Source organism: Elephas maximus, chromosome 4 (genome assembly GCF_024166365.1).
Source record: "Elephas maximus indicus isolate mEleMax1 chromosome 4, mEleMax1 primary haplotype, whole genome shotgun sequence".
Classification (NCBI taxonomy): Eukaryota; Metazoa; Chordata; class Mammalia; order Proboscidea; family Elephantidae; genus Elephas; species Elephas maximus.
The window spans coordinates 157748283-157771575 of NC_064822.1; the positions used below are offsets into that span (position 1 = coordinate 157748283).

The 23293-nt window shown below is 39.8% G+C and overlaps 1 protein-coding gene and 1 long non-coding RNA gene across 12 annotated transcripts in view; one reads left to right on the forward strand and one right to left on the reverse strand.

Annotated features, from left to right (window-relative positions):
* Positions 1 to 23293, reverse strand: part of EEA1 (early endosome antigen 1) — a 345249-nt gene that overhangs the window by 180742 nt on the left and 141214 nt on the right. The gene's annotated exons all lie outside the window — the stretch shown is intronic.
* LOC126075880 (uncharacterized) overlaps positions 1 to 23293 on the forward strand; it is a 91132-nt gene that overhangs the window by 23451 nt on the left and 44388 nt on the right. The gene's annotated exons all lie outside the window — the stretch shown is intronic.

The window sequence follows — 23293 nt, forward strand, 5'->3', positions numbered from 1 at the left end:
ATTGGTGATTTGTTTCTCTATCCCCTTAAAATATGACATTGGAATTTGGATCGGAAGTGCGTTAAATGTATAGATGGCTTTTGGTAGAATAGACATTTTTACTATGTTAAGTCTTCCTATCCATGAGCAAGGTATGTTTTTCCACTTAAGTATGTCCTTTTGAATTTCTTGTAGTAGAGCTTTGTAGTTTTCTTTGTATAGGTCTTTTACATCCTTGGTAAGATCTATTCCTAAGTATCTTATCTTCTTGGGGGCTACCGTGAATGGTATTGATTTGGTTATTTCCTCTTCGGTGTTCTTTTTGTTGATGTAGAGGAATCCAAGTGATTTTTGTATGTTTATTTTATAACCTGAGACTCTGCCAAACTCTTCTATTAGTTTCAGTAGTTTTCTGGAGGATTCCTTAGGGTTTTCTGTGTATATAATCATGTCATCTGCAAATAGTGATAACTTTACTTCTTCCTTGCCAATCCGGATACCTTTTATTTCTTTGTCTAGCCTGATTGCCCTGGCTAAGACTTCCAACACGATGTTGAATAAGAGCGGTGATAAAGGGCATCCTTGTCTGGTTCCCGTTCTCAAGGGAAATGCTTTCAGGTTCTCTCCATTTAGAGTGATATTGGCTGTTGGCTTTGCATAGATGCCCTTTATTATGTTGAGGAATTTTCCTTCAATTCCTATTTTGGTAAGAGTTTTTATCATAAATGGGTGTTGGACTTTGTCAAATGCCTTTTCTGCATCAATTGATAAGATCATGTGGTTTTTGTCTTTTATTTATGTGATGGATTACATTAATGGTTTTTCTGATATTAAACCAGCCTTGCATACCTGGTATAAATCCCACTTGATCAGGGTGAATTATTTTTTTGATGTGTTGTTGGATTCTATTGGCTAGAATTTTGTTGAGGATTTTTGCATCAATGTTCATGAGGGATATAGGTCTATAATTTTCTTTTTTTGTAATGTCTTTACCTGGTTTTGGTATCAGGGAGATGGTGGCTTCATAGAATGAGTTGGGTAGTATTCCGTCATTTTCTATGCTTTGGAATACCTTTAGTAGTAGTGGTGTTAACTCTTCTCTGAAAATTTGGTAGAACTCTGCAGTGAAGCCGTCCGGGCCAGGACTTTTTTTTGTTGGGAGTTTTTTGATTACCGTTTCAATCTCTTTTTTTGTTATGGGTCTATTTAGTTGTTCTGCTTCTGAATGTGTTAGTTTAGGTAGGTAGTGTTTTTCAAGGAATTCATCCATTTCTTCTAGGTTTTCAAATTTGTTAGAGTACAATTTTTCATAATAATCTGAAATGATTCTTTTAATTTCATTTGGTTCTGTTGTGATGTGGTCCTTCTCATTTCTTATTCGGGTTATTTGTTTCCTTTCCTGTATTTCTTTAGTCAGTCTAGCCAATGGTTTATCAATTTTGTTAATTTTTTCAAAGAACCAGCTTTTGGCTTTGTTAATTCTTTCAATTGTTTTTCTGTTCTCTAATTCATTTAGTTCAGCTCTAATTTTTATTATTTGTTTTCTTCTGGTGCCTGATGGATTCTTTTGTTGCTCACTTTCTATTTGTTCAAGTTGTAGGGACAGTTCTCTGATTTTGGCTCTTTCTTCTTTTTGTATGTGTGCATTTATTGATATAAATTGACCTCTGAGCACTGCTTTTGCTGTGTCCCAGAGGTTTTGATAGGAAGTATTTTCATTCTCGTTGCTTTCTATGAATTTCCTTATTCCCTCCTTGATGTCTTCTATAACCCAGTCTTTTTTCAGGAGGGTATTGTTCATTTTCCAAGTATTTGATTTCTTTTCCCTCGTTCTTCTGTTATTGATCTCTAGTTTTATTGCCTTGTGGTCTGAGAAGATGCTTTGTAATATTTCGATGTTTTGGACTCTGCAAAGGTTTGTTTTATGACCTAATATGTGGTCTATTCTAGAGAATGTTCCATGTGCGCTAGAAAAAAAAGTATATTTTGCAGCAGTTGGGTGGAGAGTTCTGTATAAGTCAATGAGGTCAAGTTGGTTGATTGTTGTAATTAGATCTTCCGTGTCTCTGTTGAGCTTCTTACTGGATGTCCTGTCCTTCTCCGAAAGGGGTGTGTTGAAGTCTCCTACTATAATTGTGGAGGTATCTATCTCGCTTTTCAGTTCTGTTAAAATTTGATTTATATATCTTGCAGCCCTGTCATTGGGTGCGTAAATATTTAATATGGTTATGTCTTCCTGATCAATTGTCCCTTTTATCATTATATAGTGTCCTTCTTTATCCTTTGTGGTGGATTTAAGTCTAAAGTCTATTTTGTCAGAAATTAATATTGCTACTCCTCTTCTTTTTTGCTTATTGTTTGCTTGATATACTTTTTTCCATCCTTTGAGTTTTAGTTTGTTTGTGTCTCTAAGTCTAAGGTGTGTCTCTTGTAGGCAGCATATAGATGGATCGTGTTTCTTTATCCAGTCTGTGACTCTCTGTCTCTTTATTGGTGCATTTAGTCCATTTACATTCAGGGTAATTATAGATAAATAAGTTTTTAGTGCTGTCATTTTGATGCCTTTTTATGTGTGTTGTTGACAATTTCATTTTTCCACATACTTTTTTGTGCTGAGGCGTTTTTCTTAGTAAATTGTGAGATCCTCACTTTCATAGTGTTTGACTTTATGTTAGTTGAGTCGTTACGTTTTTCTTGGTTTTTGTCTTGAGTTATAGAGTTGTTATACCTTTTTGTGGTTACCTCATTATATACCCCTATTTTTCTAAGTAAAAACCTAACTTGTATTGTTCTATATCGCCTTGTATCACTCTCCATATGGCAGTTCAATGTCTCCTGTATTTAGTCCCTCTTTTTGATTATTGTGATCTTTTACCTATTGACTTCCATGATTCCCTGTTATGTGTATTTTTTTTTTAATTAATCTTAACTTGTTTGTTTTTGTGATTTCCCTATTTGAGTTGATATCAGGACGTTCTGTTTTGTGACCTTGTGTTGTGCTGATATCTGATATTATTGGTTCTCTGACCAAACAATATCCTTTAGTATTTCTTGTAGCTTTGGTTTGGTTTTTGCAAATTCTCTAAACTTGTGTTTGTCTGTAAATATCTTAATTTCGCCTTCATATTTCAGAGAGAGTTTTGCTGGATATATGATCCTTGGTTGGCAGTTTTTCTCCTTCAGTGTTCTGTATATGTCGTCCCATTCCCTTCTTGCCTGCATGGTTTCTGCTGAGTAGTCAGAACATATTCTTATTGATTCTCCCTTGAAGGAAACCTTTCTTTTCTCCCTGGCTGCTTTTAAAATTTTCTGTTTATCTTTGGTTTTGGTGAGTTTGATGATAATATGTCTTGGTGTTTTTCTTTTTGGATCAATCTTAAATGGGGTTCGATGAGCATCTTGGATAGATATCCTTTCGTCTTTCATGATGTCAGGGAAGTTTTCTGTCAGAAGTTCTTCAACTATTTTCTCTGTGTTTTCTGTCCCCCCTCCCTGTTCTGGGACTCCAATCACCCGCAGGTTATCCTTCTTGATAGAGTCCCACATAATTCTTAGGGTTTCTTCATTTTTTTTAATTCTTTTATCTGATTTTTTTTCAGCTATGTTGGTGTTGATTCCCTGGTCCTCCAGATGTCCCAGTCTGCATTCTAATTGCTCGAGTCTGCTCCTCTGACTTCCTAGTGTGTTGTCTAATTCTGTTATTTTATTGTTAATCTTTTGGATTTCTACATGTTGTCTCTCTATGGATTCTTGCAACTTATTAATTTTTCCAGTATGTTCTTGAATAATCTTTTTGAGTTCTTCAACAGTTTTATCAGTGTGTTCCTTGGCTTTTTCTGCAGATATCCTAATTTCATTTGTGATATCATTAAGCATTCTGTAAATTAGTTTTTTATATTCTGTATCTGATAATTCCAAAATTGTATCTTCATTTGGGAAAGATTTTGATTCTTTTGTTTGGGGAGTTGGAGAAGCTGTCACAGTCTGCTTCTTTAAGTGGTTTGATATGGATTGTTGTCTCCGAGCCATCACTGGGAAACTAGTTTTTCCAGAAAATCCGCTAAAAAAAAACTGCAGTCAGATCCCTATCAGAGTTCTCCCTCTGGCTCAGGCTATTCAGATGTTAATGAAGCCGCCTGGGGAGGGTGGGGGAGGGAACAGAGAGATAGGAGAGTAGCACCTCAGAATATAGCCAGAGTTGCTTGTCTTGCTTGGAATGACTATTATATCTGAGATTCCCGCGGGCGCGTCGCCTATGTGTGCTGTCTGTGTGGAGATTGCCCCCGGGGGGTCTGGCCCGCTGGAGTCACGGTCAGATCCTCCGCTTACAGCCCCACGCCCAGCGTCAAGGCTCCCCTACTGGGACGGTGCACTCTCGACTCCAAAATCAGTCGCTGCCTCCCGGGGACTTCTCGTCCCTCCAGCCGCGTGGCCGTGCCGCCTCCGTGAACCAGGTGGGCCCCCTCCCGGGGTTAGTTCAGATGGGTGGAGTAGCTCCCCGTGCTTGTGCCGCGACCGAGTGTCCCGGCTGGAACGCTGTTCTCCCCGCTCCAATACCAGTCGCTGCCTCCCGGGGACTTCTCCTACCGGCTGCGTCCCACGCCGCCCGCGCGACCCGGATGGTCACCTTCCCGGGGTTAGTTCAGGGGGTGGAGCAACTCTCCGTGTTTATGGCGTACCTGCGTGCAGTCCAAATCCCTGTGGGACGGTTCCCCGGCTCGGATGCTGCTCTTTCTGCTCCAAGATCAGTCACTGCCTCCCGGGGACTTCTCCTAACGGCTGCGTCCCACGCCGCCCGTGGAACCGGCTAGTCCCCCTCCCGGGGTTAGTTCAGGGGGGTGGAGCAGGTCTCTGTGCTTGTGCCGTACCTGACTGGTATGCTGGCTCCAGGCTCTGGAAACAATCGCTGCTTCCCCGTATTAGTTCGTTCTCCGTCTCTAAATCTGTGTTTGTTGTTCAGGGTTCGTAGATTGTTATGTATGTGATCGATTCACTTGTTTTTCCGTGTCTTTGTTGTAAGAGGGATCCGAGGTAGCGTCTGCCTAGTCCGCCATCTTGGCTCCGCCTCCTGCTCTAGGCTTTTTAAAGGTACTTTTTATTAGGTCTGAGATGTTTTTTAAACCCTGAATTGCTGCTGAACTTTATTGAATGCTTTTTCTGCGTCAAGCAAGACAATCATATTGCCTTTAACCTGTTAACGTAGTGAATCACAGGAAGTGATTTTCTAATGTTGAGTCAATCCTGCATCCCTACAATAAACCAAAGTTGGCAATGTGGTATGGTCTTTTCTATGTTGTTGCATTCACTTTGCCAATGTTTAGTTTTGGATTTTGGTGTCTACATTTGTGAGAGGGCCTATAAATTTCACTTCTGGCACTGACCTTGTCTGGTTTTGGTATAAGGTAACACCAACTTCAAAAACTGAATTGGGGAGTGTTTCTCCTCCCCTCTCCCCATTTTCTGTTCCATGAGAGTGTGGTAGAACTCACCTAGAAAGTTGTTTAGGCCTGGTGGGTTTTTATGCATGTGGAAAGATTTTGGAACACCAACTGAATTTTTTACGATTTTTCCTAAATTTATCACTATGTACTTTCTCTCCTTTGATTTTTTTAAATTTATTTATTTTATTTTATTTTTATTGTGCTTTAGATGAAAGTTTACAGCTCAAGTTAATTTCTCATATAAAAATTTATACACATATTATTATGACTCTTTTTTGATTTTATGCTTATAATTATTATTTCCTTTTTTCCACTATCTTTGGTTTTATTCTTTTGTTCTTGTTTCTAACCTCTTAGATTTAAACCTCAGCTCATTAACTTTTAGTTACTTTTTTCTTTCTAATATAAACGTTGAAAACTACGCATGTCCCTCTAAGAATCCCTTTTCAGAATATTTACTCTATATTTTCATTACCATCTTAAATACTTTCTAGTTTTCATTATAATTTTTTCTTTGAGATAAGAGGGTTTTTTAAAAAATAATTTCTATTCTAATATTTCCAAACATATGCCATTAAAAAAAAAAAAAACTTTAAAACATAATTCTAATTTAATTGCATTGTGTTTAGAGAATATGGTCTGCATATACCAGTTCTTCAAATGTTAAAAATTGGCCATATACCTGAACAACTTTCACGTAAATATTTCATGGGCATCTGACAGGATGAGTAATCCATTCGTCAGAGGCAGGGTTCAGTTTGTGTCCATTAGATCAGGCTTATTAACTGTATTATTCAAATTTTCTATATCTCTACTGATAACCTTTAGGGTTGATCTATTAATTATTGATATGGAAATATTAAAATCTTCTACTATGGTGATAGATTTATTGATCCTTCTTATAGTTCTGGCAGTTTTTACTTTATGTATTTAAAGCTTTGTTATGAGGCCTATACACATTTAGAATTACTAAAAACTTGATAATTGTATCTTCTATCATAACAAGGGAGCCCTGGTGGCACAGTGGTTAAGAGCTCTGGGTGCTAACAAAAGTCAGCAGTTCAAATCCACCAGCTGCTTCTTACAACGGGTTTATCCATGAACATGATGTGTCTCTCCATTTATTCTAGACACTCTAGTGGCGTAGTGGCAAAGAGCTACGCCTGCTAACCACAAGGTCAGCAGTTCAAACCCACAGGTGCTCCTTGGAAACCGGATGTGGCTGTTCGACTCTGTCCCATAGGGTCGCTATGTGTCGGAATCGACTGGTCGGCAATGTTTTTTTTGTTGTTGTTGTTATCATAATATCTTTACCTTTATCACAGTAATTTTGTTTTGTTTTGCTTTGTTTTAAAGTCTATTTGTCTGACTTCTGTGGTATCCATACTCCCATCTAAGGTTGTCAGATAAAAACACAGGAGGACCAGTAAATTCGAATTACAGATAAGCAATGAATAATTTTAAGATAAATATTGCATGGAACATTCTTTTATTTTTATTTTTTTTATTTATTGTGCTTTAAATGAAAGTTTACAAAGCAAGTCAGTCTGTCATACAAAAATTTATACACACCTTGCTATGTGACCCTAGCTGCTTTCCCCTTAATGTGACAGCACACTCCTCCTCTCTACCCTGTTTTCCCCCTGTCCATTCAGCCAACTCCTGTGCCCCTCTGCCTCTCATCTCGCCTCCATACAGAAACTGCCCACATAATCTCATGTGTCTACTTGTCTGAAGAAGCTCACTCCTCACCAGTATCATTTTCTGTCTTATAGCCCAGTCCAATCCCTGTCTGAAGAGTTGGCTTCGGAAACGGCTCCTGTCTTGGGCTAACAGAGGGTCCGGGGGCCACAACCTCTGCGGTCCCTCTAGTCTCAATGGGACCATTAAGTCTGGTCTTTTTACGAGAATTTGAGGTCTGCATTTGACTGTTCTCTTGCTCCATCAGGGATTCTCCGTTGTGTTCCCTGTCATGGCAGTCATCGGTGTAGCTGGACACCATCTAGTTCTTCTGGTCTCAGGCTATTGAAGTCTCTGATTTATGTGGCCCTTTCAGTCTCTTGGGCTCATGATTACCCTGTGTCCTTGCTGTTCTTCATTCTCCTTTGCTCCAGGTGTGTTGAGACCAATTGAAGCATCTTAGATGGCTGCTTGCTGGCATTTAAGACTGCATGGAACATTCTTATACCAAAAAAATCCATTGTTTATCTGAAATTCAAATTAAACCCAGTGTCTCATATTTTTATTTACTAAATCTGCTAACTCTACTCCCACCAATGTGGCATCACTGAATTCAAAGTTAGGAAGAGATGCTCATATAAGTAATGGTTTCATTGAGATATAATTCATATGCTATACAATTCCGCCACTTAAGGTGTACAATTCGGTGGTTTTTAGAATAGTCACACAGTTGTGCAACCACCACCACGATCAATTTTAGAGCATTTTCATCACTCCAAAAAAAAATACCCATACCTATTAACAGTCACTCCCCATTCCCCCCAAGCACCTTCCAACCCTAGGCAGCCATTAACCTACTTTCCATCTCTGTAGGTTTGCACCTCCTGGATATTTCATATAAATGGAATCATGTAATATGTGGTTTTTTGTGACTGGCTTTTTTCCACTTAGCACAATATTTTCAAGGTTAATCCACATTGTAACATATGTCAGCACCTTATTTTTATTGCTGATAATAATATTCTATTCTATGGTGTGTGATAATCAAATTGAATCCCACTTTTCTGATACCAGACTGTAACACTCAAATCAATTCAATTCAGTTCAGTTCAATTCAATTAACCTGTTACCAATTCTGTTCCACTTCTTTTCCGACACCAGCTGCACATGCAGCACTTTTTCTTGTGATCCTAACCACCTGGAGACAGGTCAAATCTCACACGTTAAAAGGCACAGCTCTCCAGACTGCTGAGTGTACCCAAGACCTCAGACGCCAGTTACAAGCTTGAGAGTGCCCACAACACCATTATTTCTGCCCTGCTGGCTAAAAATTTGGGGGTGCCCTCTACCCCGCAGGATACCAGCTGTAATCTTGGGGGTCCCCAGAACCCCTTCATTTTTGACCTGCTGGTCCACTACTCCCATAGGTTCAATAATTTGCTAGAATAACTCACAGAACTCAGGAAAGTGCTATACTTATTATTAGAGTTTTATTATAGCAAAAAGGATACAAATGAGGGAACACATAGGGCAAGGATTGGGAGGGTTCCCAACATTGAGTTTCCATGTCCCAAAAAGGGATTTGCTACCCTCCCACGTACATAGACATCTTTCACCAACCAGGAAGCCCATGGAGCTTTGGTGTCCAGAGCCTTTACTGGGGACTTATTATGTAGGCGTGATTGATTGACTCATGTTCCCCCTCCTCCCTGAGGTCAGTTGAAATCACCCTACATTTGGATATAAGGCATTCAATTTATTCATCCATCAGTTGATATGCACTGGTTTCTTTCTATTTTTTGGTTATTAGGTATAATGCTGCCATAATTATCAGCTCTTGCAAGCCAGTTTGGGCAGGTATGAGCCTGCTGTAGTGCACCACTGGCTTTAGATGTGTCTCTAGTATATAGCATATGATGCTATGTTATAATTGCTTGCTTCTCTGTTTCTGTCTCACTGGTCTATAACAAGGACAATAACTTTGCTCACCATTGCACTTGCAGTTCCTAACGCAGTGCCTAGTACCTATTGATGTTTAATCAATATTGTATGAATAAATAAGTATAGAACAGTAGTTAAAAATGAGGGGTTTCTGAGTCATTTAAACTGCAGATATGCAAACCATGTAAAGGCAAATAAGCCAAGAAGTTACTTAACCTTTCTAAGACTTTGCTTCCCTGTCTGTAAAATATGGAGAATAGTAGCACCTTCTTCAATAGAATTGTGTGAAGATTGAATGTATGTAAAGCATTTAGCATTTGCCTAGCTCATACTTGATATTCAATAATAGATAGTTTTTGTTGTTATTTGTATGAACACACTTTTTATACATAAATTATGATTTATTATAAACTCATTTCCTTCAGGTGAAATGTATAAAAGAGGAAAATAAAGGTTTTGAACATTTTAAACTCTCTTGGTAACCTTGTAAATTGCTTTCCAGAAAGACTGAACCAATTTACATTGCCAGGAAAAAAAAATAGAGAGGGTTCAACTCACAATACCCTTGCCAGTGTTGATTAAAACTGCCTCATTCACATTTGCTATTTTGATTTTTAAAAATCAGCAAAAATACTGCTTAAAAAATACATTTAATTTATTATTAGTGTGTTTAAGGATGATTTCATATGTCTTTACTTTTGTATTTACTCTTTTGTATATTTCTTTTCCTAAACTCTGTATATTGTCTATTAAAGTTCTAGTAATACACTTTGAAAACCTACCCAAAACCTTGATCTCCCAATTCCTTGGCCACTGTTACCCACTCACTGCATGTGTGTGACCTACTCCTAGGACCACCCTTTGGATTTGTCATCACCTGAAGCTACTTCATTGTAAACATTTTGAACTCCAAAATCCTGCACCCTGATAACAACCTTCTAGCCTTCCTCTTTCATGTTCTCCCTTAAACCTGCTCTTCTACCTCAGAAAGACCTTCTCTTCCTTCATCCCTTCATTTTCTCTATGTCTGTCTCTCCTTCCAGAGTCCCCGGGTAGTGCAAATGTTTAATGTGCTCAGATATTAATCAAAAAGTTGGGGGTTTGAATCCACCCGGAGGCACCTCTGAAGCAAGTCCTGGGAATCTACTTCTGAAAATTCAGCCGTTGGAAACCCTAGGGATCACAGTTCTACTCTGACACACATGGGGTTGCTATGAGTTGGAATCAACTCCACAGCACTGATTTATCTCCCCTCCCCTGACATTTCTTTCTTACATGCCCAGCATGGACTCCTGTGAAAGGAAGGAAAAGGAAGCAGGACCAAGAAGACATAGATGTTGAGCTGCAGTGCAGCCCTGATGACAGCTTCAGTTGTCTCCACAGGGAACTCTGGACATAAAATGGCCCATAAGAGTTGTCCCACTTTGGTTCAAAATGGCCTTTATACCTCGGTCTTGATTAGTCAGTGAGTGTGGGTTGCCCTGGCAAGGGAATGACTTTGGCGAGGCAGCTCTCCATAGCTGAGGTAATCTCTGGGGGTGCTGAAGGTTGAAGGCTGTCTACTGACAGTCCTCCTAACATCCTGGGCCACAAGTCCTTCCCTGTAGGGGGTAATCTGAGCACTGCATCTTTGAAAACTGGAGAGCATGTATCTCTTTTAAGGGGACAGCTACTTCTCAGAGTCAGAAAGATGTTGTCATGCTGAAATATGGGCTGACAATTGTCAGTTTTCTGGTTTTCCAAGTGAAGGTACTTTCTGGATTTTTATGTATAATTCCCCAAATTTTATATTGTTGGCAGCTAATTACACAATAAACAGGCCAAAGAAAACATTCCTGGGCTGAATGTGGCCCTTAGATTGGCAACATATGATCCTGTAAAAGCATGGCAGGAGCCTGTAAAATCCAGGCTCAGGGCTGTCATATTCTCTGCCTGGAGAAACAAGGAAAAAACCTCGTAGACACGACATTTGAGCTCAATCCTGAGAGAGAGGCAGAAGTCTCTCAGGCAACGAAGGGAGAAGGGTGTTCCTGATAGAAAACAGACCGAGTCTGAAAAATCCTAACATCATTCATTTCAGTTATTCAGCAAATATTTATTGAGTGACATTTTGTGCCAGGGACTGTTTTGAAAGCTGAAGAGAGAGGGAAAAAAATTTTGGGGTAAAGCTGACAACGTGTTCGTCCTTAAGGAGCTTGCATAACCAACACTGGGAGTTTCTTTTCCCATTTATGAGGAAAATGCTATCTAGTTGTCATATGCATTTCTCTTCTTATTAATAAGGTAGAATGTTTTCTGTTTTCTGGAAATATTTATTTCTTTTGTGACTTTCCTCTTCATGTCTTCTATCTAAGTAAATCTCTTTTGGATTTGTAAGAAGCACTTTACATAGTAAGGTATTGACCTTTTGTCCAGCATTTATTTCACACATAATTTTTCCAAGTTTCCATTTATCTTTTAGCTCTCCATGGTGTTTTTAAACATACAAAATTTTTCTTCTTACTTCTGTTGTTGTTGTGTGCCATTGAGTTGCTTCCAACCCACAGTGACCCTATAGGACAGAATAGAACTGCTCTATAGGGTTTTCTAGGCAGTAATCTTTATGGAAGCAGATCTTTGGGTCTTTCCTCCAAAGGAGGCGCTGGTGGGTTTGAACCTCTGACCTTTTGGTTAGCAGTCAAGCTCTTAACCATTGTGCCACCAGGGCTCCTTCTTCTTACTCCTAGGAAGTCAAACATACCAATTTTTTTCTATTTAAACTTTGCAGAAATATGATTTTGAAAGTGAAAGTCCCACATATTTTACACTCTGCACACCCCATGAAAACCATCAGTAACGATTTAGCATGTGCTCAGAGCACATGTATTGATAGTCAATATGTATCTTCAATTGTGTACCCTTTTCAATTCTTAATGTTACTGGTCTAGGCCACCATTATCTCTTGCCTAGGCTACTGTGACAACTTCCTCTCCTTTGTCTCTAAATCATTATTCATATCACAGCCAGACTGGTCATATTTAAACGTAAACTAGATTTTTTTCTAAATACACACTGGCAAACGGGTCAGTAACCAATGTATACATACTATTATGCCCCATGCTCTTTTTTCACTTTATATGTTGGCCATCTTTCTGTGTTCAAATATTGCATGGGACATACTTATACTAAAAAAAAAAAAAAAGTTTTTTACCTGAAATTCAAATTTATCTGAGTGTCCTGTATTTTTATTCGTTAAATCTGGCAACCTTACATCTATCACTGGTCCAAGGTTGTTGCTCCAGCTCTAACCTTTTCTCAGCTAGAGGTTAAGGAGGCTTGAGGCACATACATCCAATTCTTTTAGGGGCAAAAGTGGAACATGTTAAATATTACTTCTGCTCATATCCCATGCAACTTATTCACATGGGCACATATGCCATCTAGGGAGGCTGGGAAATGTAGTCTTAAGCTGGGCAGGCATGCAGCCAGTTAAAACCCTATGATCCTGGAAAAAGGGAAGAATGGGTATTGGGGGACATCTAGGAATCTGGAATAGACAACTAACCCTCCTTCGTTGGAAACAGTCTTGGTGGGACTGTCACTAAAGGTATCCAACTCACCTCCCTAAGGGATGAACATGTGTGATGAAATGAGTTCCTTTATGTGGACTTTTGCCTTGGTTCTTTGGAAAATTAGCTTGAGAGATTTTTCCCCTAAGCCCTAAGGAGTTACCTTTGCCTTGGCTTTCTACCCCAGAGGGTTTGTTACTTTCGACTAGGTTGATTGACATTTCCTGGGTAAGCTATAAACAATTTGGTTTGATGCTTTTTTGTCTGGCTGTGGGCTGCAGCCTGCCTGTGATTGGTATGCACATTGCACGGACTGGTGGTGAATAGACTATGCAAATTAAGTGTCTGTAGCCTACTATGCAAATGAAGTCTGTGGCTTACTGAAAGGGGATTGATTGGTCAGCTGTCCACCCGCTGGGAGGGACCAGGCCTTGAAATTGACAAGGAGTTGTGCATATAAGCAGCCAAACCTATAGAAGCTTTTCAGACAAAAAGAAGCAAAGGAGAAGCAGCAGGAAGAAGCACAAGGAAGAGAGAAGAAGCAGAGAGAGAAAGAGGGGTCAAGGCACCTCCAAAAAGAGCTGTAAGAATGGTAAAGGACTGTAACACTGAAGACAGTGACAGGCCTGGAAGGGGCCTAATGGCACAGCTGGTGGTGACAGACCCAGGAGCGGCCTTGCAGCACAGTCAGTGGTGACAGACAGCAGGGCCAAGAGGAACCTGTCCACAAGGTGATAGGAACCTGTCGCAGGGGCCAAAAGGAGCTCTGTATGGTTGAGAAGAGCTGAGAGAGCTGTCCTGCACTGAAGAAGAGAGACTTTGCCTATGTGCTTCTTGATCCTGAGTAGTAGCCCGTTGATCCTGATCCCAAGTTGTACCCTGTTCCTCAATAAACCACATAACTGTAAGTATGGTCTGTGAGTTCTGTGTGTCCATTGCTATGGATTGTTGAACCCAGGAGAGAAGTAGAGAGTGCCATGGGAGGGATGGATGGTGTCAGAATTGGTAAGGTTGCAGAGTAGAAGTATGTCTGAACTCCGTGTTATAGGGATCAGCCTTGGACTGATCTTGATTTGCATTATCCGCCATGAGGTTAAAGAAAAACCAAAACCAAACCCATTGCCATGGAGTTAGACAAGTTTAAATACTACTACTATTACTCCCACCATTTTACAACATGTGCCCAAACTAGGCCAATCAGGCACTCTCTCTCTGAAAGGGGAATCTCGTGCAGAGTGATACAGAAAGTTAAAATGATTGAAGTCCACTCATCTTGTCTGCAGTGACGGGAACATTATGAGTTTATGCTACCTACATCTTTGCAATTTTTTTGGTTTCTGAGGTTGCCCTGGAAACCCTGGTGGCATAGTAGTTAAGTGCTATGGCTCCTAACCAAAAAGTTAGCAGTTCAAATCCACCAGGTGCTCCATGGAAACTCTGTAGGGCAGTTCTACTCAGTCCTATATGGTCGCTATGAGTCAGAATCAATGCAATGGCAGTGGGTTTGGTTTTTTTTTTTTTTTTTGGAGTTTGCCCTTAGTCTGCTTTTCCATATCCAGAGTTTCCTCATTCCATGAGATATTCTATATCTTTTTTTTTCTATCTTAAGTTGGTCAGAATTTGTATTACTTGCAATCATAGAAACCTCTCTAATGCAGAGGCCAAGTCTGGATATATTTCAAGATGAGGAGACATAAAACAGGATCCCCACCACTGACGATTTCTGCCTAAGCAAATTTGCACTTCTGCCTGACATTTTTCAGATTTAGAGTAACAAGATGTTATGGATTGAACTATGTCCTCCAAAAATACGTTTTAAAGGCCTAACCCCAATACCTGATTTATATCTGATCCTGTTTGTAAATATTGGGTTTCTTTTGTTATGTGAATGAGGTAATACCAGAGTAGGGTGGATCCTAAACCAAATCATTTCTGAGTGATGTCTTATGAAAAGAGCAGAATAGACACAAAGATATACACACTGGGGGAAAACCGATACTATGTGAGAATCATCTCCAAGCAAAAGAATGCCAAGGATCACCAGTAGTCACCAGAAACTGGGAGAGAGGCCCACAGAAAGAATCAACATGGTTGATTTGGACAACGGACCTTGATTTGGACATTTAATCTCTGGAACAGTAAGAAAATAAATATCTATTCTTTAAAGCCACCAACTTGTGGTATTGCTGTTAAGGCAGCACTAGTAAACTAAGACACAAGCCAAACTACAGCATCAAAGATAGTAGCTGTGATGGTTAAGGTTGTGTGTCAACTTGGCTGGGCCATGATTCTTAGTGGTTTGCCAATTATGATATTGTTTGGCAGTCATACAATGATGTGATCACTTCCATGATGAGGTTTGATATAATGTGATCACCTCAGTGATGGGATCTGCTATGAGGAACCAATCAGTTGGAAGGGAGTTTCCTTGGGGGTGTGGCCTTCAGTGAATACAAGTGGACTTTCTAGCAAGGCTCCCTGGCTGTCTCCTGTTCATCTGACTTCTGGTTCATGGGACTTGAGCTAGTAGCTTACCTGGTGTCCTGCCTGCCGATCTTGGGATTCGGAGGTCTTCCCAGCCTGTGAGCCAGAGCTCTGCTGTCTAACTTGCCAATCTTGGGTTCATCAGCCCCTGTAGCTACTAGAATCAGGAGAATCCTCCAGCCTAACCCACAGTCTTAGGGTGTCCCAGCCTCTATAACTGCATAAGCAATTTCCTTAATATAAATCTCTCTCTACATATATTTACATACTTTACTGGTTTTGCTTCTCTGGAGAATCCAGCCAAAGACAGTGGCTTAAAATGGAAACACAGGAGAAATGGAAATTGATACTTGCACTTACTCTGTCCAAGGTGTTTTGAAAAATATTTTATGCACATTATCTTATCAAATCCTTACAGTGACAATAACAGGCATTATTATCATGCATATTAAGCAGATAGGGAAAATGGGATTATAAAGTTAAGTGACTTGCCTAAGATCACATAGCTGATAATAGCTGTAGCCCTGTAGCCAGCATTCAAATTAAACTAAAAAAAAAAGTTTAACTTCAGCACTTGAGCTCTTAACCATTGTGCTAAAGTCATAACTTAAAATATTAAAAAAAAAAATTTATATCTAAAAACCTGTTTAATTTTAACCTTTTATTATGGAAAATTTCACACATACACAAATAGAACAGTATAATGAAGCTTCAGGTACCCATCACTCAGCTTCAACAATTATTTACACTCCTCCAGTATTTAATAATCAATCTTACTCCCGAATTCACCTTTTTTTTTTTACTTTTATACTGGAGTATTTTGAAACAAATCCCAAACATCTTATCTCATCACCTATAAATACCTCAATGCATTTCTCTAACTACCACACATCTGTCATTTGTCCTACTGTGGTGGCTTGCATGTTGCTGTGATGCTGAAAGCTATGCTCCCAGTATTTAAAATACCAACAGGGTATTTTAAATGTCCACCCATTCTGGACAGGCTTCAGTGGAGCTTGGAGACTAAGACTGACTAGAAGAAGGACCTGGCAGTCTATTTCTGAAAAAATTAGCTGGTGAAAACCTTATAAATAGCAGTAGAACATTGTCTGATACAGTGCCAGGCTCAAAAAATATGACTAGGGAAGAGCTGCCTCCTCAAGGTAGTTGTTGTTGTTAGGTGCCCTGAAGTTAGTCCCAACTCTTAGCGACCCTACAGGACAGAGGATAACTGCCCCATAGAGTTTCCATGGAGCGTCTGGGGGATTTGAACTGCCGACCTTCTGTTTAGCAGCTGAGCTTTTAACCACTACTCACCAGGGATCTGCCCCTCAAAGTAAAGTCAACCTTAAAGACATGGATGGAGTAAAGCTTTTGAGACCTTCATTTGCTGATGTGGCATGCCTTGAAATCAGAAGAAACAGCTGCAAACACCCACTGATAATCCGAACATGGAATGTATGAAGTATGAATCTCAGGAAATTGGAACTTGTCAAAAATAAAATGAAATGCATAAAGAGCAATATCCTAGGCATTAGTGAGCTGAAATGGACTCTTGGTGGCCATTTTGAATTGGACAATCAAATGGTCTGCTGTGCAGGGTATGACAAATTGAAGAGGAATGGTGAAAAGCAGGGCTTCAGAAATTGACAGAATATCAACTGAGATATTTCAGCAAATGGATGCAAGGCTGGAAGTGCTCACTCATCTATGCCAAGAAATTTAGAAGACTCACTTGTCTATGCCAAGAAATTTGGAAGACTGCTACCTGGCCAACTAACTGGAAGAGATCCATATTTGTTCCCATTCAAAAGAAAGGGGATCTAACAGAATGCAGAAAATATTGAAGAATATCATTAATATCATACTTAAGATCATTCAAAAGCAGCTATAGCAGTACATCGACAGGGGATTGCCAGAAATTCAAGCTGAATTCAGAAGACAATGTGAAATGAGGGATATCATTGCTGATGTCAGATGGACCTTGGCTGAAAGCAGAGAATACCAAAAAGATATTTGCTGTGTTTTATTGACTACGGAAAGACATTCACCTGTGTGGATCATAACAAATTGTGGATAACATTTTGAAGAATGGGAATTTCAGAACACTTAATTGTGTTCATGCAGAACTTGTACATAAACCACGAGGCAGTTGTTTGAACAGAACAAGGGGATAATGTATGGTTACAAATCAGAAAAAGTGTGCATCAGGGGTCTATGCTTTCACCATACTTCCAATCTGTATGCTGAACAAAACAATCCAACCAGCTGGACTATCTGAAGAAGAACACAGCATTAGGATTGGAGGAAGACTCATTAACAACCTGTGTTACACAGATGACACCACTTTGCTAGCTGAAAATGAAGAGGACTTGAAGGACATACTGATGAAGATCAAAGACCACAGCCTTCAGTATGGATTACATACACATCAACATAAAGAAAACAAAATCCTCACAACTGGACCCAATAAGCAACATCATGATAAACTGGGAAAAGACTGAAGTTGTCAAAGCTTTCATTTTACTTGGATCCACAATCAACCATGGAAGCAGTAGTCAAGAAATCAAAAGACTCGTTGCATTTGACAAATTTGCTGCAAAAAAACCTCTTTAAGGTGTTGAAAAGCAAAGACGTCACCTTGAAGACTAAGGTGTGCCTGACCCAAGCCATGGTGTTTTCACTCACCTCCTATGCATGTGAAAGCTGGATCATGAACAAAGAAAACCAAAGAATTGATGCCTTTGAATTGTGATGTTGGAGAAGAATACTGAATGTATCATGGACTGCCAAAAGAACAGAAACCCTGGTGGTATAGCGGTTAAGTGCTATGGCTGCTAACCAAAAGGTTGGCAGTTCAAATGCACTAGGCGGTCCTTGGAAACTCTATGGGGCAGTTCTACTCTGACCTATAGGGTCGCTATGAGTCGGAATTGACTAGATGGCAACAAGTTTGGTTTTGGTTTTGGCCAAAAGAATGAGCAAATGATTCATTAAACACTCAGTTGAGTAAATTTTTATTTTGTTTCCAGTCAAAGTAGAAACTTAAACTAACCCAGGACTGCGTGGTGGTGCATCAGTATCCATGGATGAACGTGGAGGGAGAAAGCGAACTCTGTTACATCAAATGTGATTGAAATAAAGAGTTTAAAAATGCATGAAATGCTTCTGGATGTGTAATGTAATGGGCCAGTTGAGTCATGTTAAACTTGTTCTAGGAGTCCCTGGATGGTAGAAATGGTTAAGCACTTGACTACTAACCGAAAGGGTTGGTGGTTTGAATCTACCCAGAGATACCTCAGAAGATAGGCCTGGCAATCTGAAGGAAGATGAAAGGAGAAATGGAAAGAGAGAGGGAAGGAGTGAGGAAAGGAGGAATTGGTTTTTATTACCTCATTGTAACAACTAGGTAAGCATAAATTGGCTAACGGTCTTTTAATGGTATTGTCAAAACACTGAATTTAGGCCTAGTTGTGCAAATAATATAAATATAACTGGTAAAAATCATGGTAATAAGTGAAAAGATGACAATACACAATGAGTTTCAAAAAGGAATGTTGAAAGCTTTTGTTTTTTGTTTTTAACTCTGGTGTCATAAATTCACTTTATAACAAATTTAACATTCCAAAATACCAAGTCACCGATTTGCTCTCTTAGAAACCGTGTTTTCAAAGTCATTTTAATTGGATTACAGATATATTGAAAAACGTAGATGCTCTAATTAATAGAAAGCTAATGTTCCATTAAAGGAATAAAATGTATAATACACGTTAAAGCAAATCTGATGAAATAGAATTTCAAGACAAGACAGCTCATTGGTCATTCTTCCCAATTCAGTGTCATGTGCAGATTTTGACATTCTTCTTTCTATGTCTTCATTCCTGCAGAAAGGGCCACAGCCATTGTTTTGTGGTGCCAGCTACAGACTGGGCTCCTCAGACTTCCCTCTCCGATCTCCACCCATTGTGTAGGAACATTGTCCAATCTTCTGAAAATGTGCCACGTGGTGTTATCATCTACCCTTCATTCACCCACTTGAAGAAATCCACCAGGACATGATGCGAGAGGTTGTGAAATGTTTTGTCTCATGGCCAAAGTAACCCTTCCCTTCTGGCTGTTCCCATGGTACTTTATGCAACCCTCTAGTACTTCACTTAGGAGCCCTGGTGGCTCAGTGGTTAAGCACGTGGCTGCTAATACAAAGGTCAGTAGTTCAAACCCACTAGCCACTCCTCAGGAGAAGGATGTGGTAGTCTGCTTCCGTAAAGATTACAGCTTTGGAAACCCTATGTGGCAGTTGTACTCTGTCCAATAGAGTTGCTATGAGTTTGAATTTACATGACAAGCGAAGGGCTTGGTTTTTCCTTTTTTTCTTAGTACTGCATTTGCCACATTGATGATTATAATTTGTTTTTAATAGCTGTCCCTATAACATAGACTCCATATAAATACAGTTCTTATTCATAGCTGAATCTTCCTTCAACAATATTTATTGTATGCCAATAATGGCCAAAGTCTGTGTTAAATATTACATTAAGAATTAAACAAAATAGATGTGATACTTGAATTTTAGGGGTGAGCTGTTTTTTGAAGATGAAAGTTATTACATGAATAAACAAGAAAAATAGGAGGCTGCAAACTGTGCTATGAAGGAAGAAACTAGGGTTCTGTGAGCCAGAACAACAAGAGAGACAGAATCTGACTGGGGGTTTAGCAAAACTTCTCTGAGGAACCAACATTTAACTTAAGGCCTGTCTTAGTTACTATCTTGGTTATCTAGTGCTGCTATGACAGAAATATCACAAGTGGATGGCTTTAACCAAGAGAAATTTATTTTCTCACAGTTTAGGAGGCTAGAATTCTAAATTCAGGTTGCCAGCTCCAGGGGAAGGCTTTCTCTCTCTGTCAGTTCTAGGGGAAGGTCCTTGTCATCAATCTTCCCCTGGTCTAGGAGCTTCTCGGTGCAGGAACCCTAGGTCCAAAGGACACGCTGTGCTCCTGGCGCTGCTTTCTTGGTAGTATGAGGTCCCTGCGTGCGGCCCCTCCATCTCAGCTTTCTCACTTTCCTAATCTGTTTTCAAGGGCTTGCGTAAATAGGTTGTCCAGTGTAGTCTCCTATCTCACCTCCCATCATAACCTTTATCACATCTGCAGAGTCCCTTTGCCCTGCAGGATGACATGTCCACAGATCCTGGGCTGGGTGTAGACACTTTGGAGGACATCACACCCACAGCATCTTGCTAAGCTGTCACACCTGCTTCTGTGCAGTGGACAGGGTCACTGCCAGGACCAAGTGCTAGTCCTTAGTCAGAGGGGGTGTGTATGTGTTTGTGTAGAAGCCTATATAGAAGTGCACAGTTTTATACACAATAATCCTCAATGAAAGTGAAGAGAACTTAAAGCACTTACTGACGAAGATTAAAGACTACAGCCTTCAATATGGATTACACATCAACATAAAAAAAACAAAAATCCTCACAACTGGACCAATAAGCAACATCATGATAAACCGGGAAAAGATTGAAGTTGTCAAGGATTTCATTTTACTTGGATTCACAATCAACCCCCATGGAAGCAGCAGTCAAGACATCAAACATCAGATTGTATTGGGCAAATCTGCTGCAAAAGACCTCTTTAAAGTGTTAAAAAGCAAAAATGTCACTTTAAGGACTAAGGTGCAGCTGACCCAGGCCATAGTATTTCCAATCGTCTCATATGCATATGAAAGCTGGACAAAGAATAAGCAAGACCAAAGAAGAATTCACACCTTGGAACTGTGGTGTTGGCGAAGAATATCTAACATACCATGGACTTCCAAAAGAATGAATAAATCTGTCTTGGAAGAAGTACAACCAGAATGCTCCTTAGAAGCAAGGATGGCAAGACTACATCTCGCATAATTTGGACATGTCTTCAGGAGGGTCCGGTCCCTGTAGAAGGTCATCATGGTTGGTAAGGTAGAGGGTCAATGAAAAAGAGGAAGACCCTCAAAGAGATGGACTGACAGGGTGGTTTCAACTATTGGCACAAACATAGCAACCATTGTGAGGATGGCACAGGACAGGGCAGTGTTTTGTTCTGTTGTACATAGAGTCGCTTTCAGTTGGAACTTACTTGTTGGCACCTAAGAACAATAACATGTTTCTCTAATTCATGAGGACTTAAAACACAGCACACACAAACAGAACTATGATAACATTACAATCCCCCTGCAATTAAGATATTTAATTAATATATTTAATACCCAGTCCAAGCTCAACTTTACATTAGCTCAAATAAAAATTCAAACAAGGGACACACGTTACATTTGTTATATATTCTCTTAAATGTTTTTTAATTTATAACAATTCTCCTTCCCTTTTTCTCCTTCATGCTGTGTGTCTGTTGAAGAAATAGAACAGTCTGTCTTGTGGAATTCTGCCAATTCCAGATTTGGCTGAAAGTATTCTGGTGTCATTAACAGGTTCTTCCATTTCCCATACTTCCTATAAACTGGTAGCTAGGTCAAGTGGCTTCATTAAATCAGGCTCAATTTTTTTTGCAAAAATATTCCATAAGTGGTGTGATAGCTTACTTTGTATATAAAGTGTGTTTAGCTGGTTTATTAAATGGACTGAATCAATGAGTATAATCAGTAAACCACTACTTCTCCCACCACTGCGTTCAGACAAGCAGTTCTCCCTTCCCTGTTTCGTTCTGTTGTACATAAGGTTGTTATGAGCCAGAAGTGACTCAACAGCATCTAAAAACAATAATCCTTATTTCAGTGTATAATGACAGCATTACTATAAAGCATGGTAGTGTCACTCTCTACAGAAAGCTGTCTATGGCTCCTCATTGTATTGTTAGTCATCATCGAGTCTGTTCCAACTCATGGTGACTGTCTTAGGCTGGGTTCTCTAGAGAAGCAAAATAAGTAAAGCGTATAAATATATAGAGAGATATTTATATCAAGGAAATGGCTCACACAGTTATAGAGGCTGGAACATTCCCAGTCCGTGGCTCAGGCTGGAGGCTTCTCCCGATCCACATAGCCACAGGACTTGGTGAATCCCAGATCGGCAGGTCAGACAGCACGGCTCTCACTTACAGCCTGGGAAGACCAATGAATCCTAAGATCGGTAGGCAAGACAGCAGGTAAGCTGCTAGCTCAAGTGCCAAGGCTAACAGAAGCCAGCTGCAGGATCCAGAGTGAGCAAAAGCCCATGAGCCTTGCCAGAAAGTCCACCTGTATTGGATGCAGGCCATGCCCCAAAGGAAACTCCCTTTCAACTGATTGGCTACTCACCGCAGATCCCATCACAGAAGTGATCACATTATATCAAATCTCATCATGGAAGTGATCACATCATCATACGACTGCCAAACTACATCAAACCACTGAAAATAACGGCCCAGCCAAATTGACACACAACCTTAATGATCGCTGTTACCTAATGCTGCCATAACAAAAAAAGTCACAATTGGGTGACTTTAAAAAACAGGAATTTACTGTCTCACAGTTTTGGAGGCTAGTAGTACAAATCAGGGCATTGGCTCTAGGGTAGGGTCCTTCCTTGTTGTTCGGAGTTGCCCTCGGAGTTCCTTGGTGTTGCTTGAGATTCCTTGGCTTTCTTTGGTGTCTATCTTGTGTGTGTGTGTGTTTGTGTCTATTCTCCTCTTCTTATAAAATACAACTCAGAAGTGATTAGGTTTAGGCCCCACCCTACTCTGGTATGTCCTTATTAACATAACAAAACAAAGTCTTTATTTCCAAACAGGGTCATGTTTACAGGTACAGGTGTTAGGACTTCAACAATATTTTGGGGGGATACAATTTAACCTATAAAAAGGCCTGGCCAATGACTATGTGTGATTCAGGTTAGGTTTGAGTGAGAAGATCAGTGTACCAGCCAGATGGGACAAAGTGTGGGAAGCCTGGGGCCACTGGGACTGGGATGAACTGAGCAAGTGGGAAAATGTAGGATGAAGTCAAGGGACCAGATGATGTGGGGCCTTAGAGGCCATGTTATTTCATTCTGATTGAAAACCATTGAAGAGTTTGAGCAGGAGAGTGACGTGATTTGTGTGCAGTGCCTTGTGTTTACTGGCCATGTATTGAATATTTATAAATAAATGGATGAATTAATAAATAATGAATCATTGGTACTTTTCATCTAGGCCCTTTCTGAGTTCAAACAACTGCAAGAAATTAGGTTAATTTGATATTACTTGTTCTTA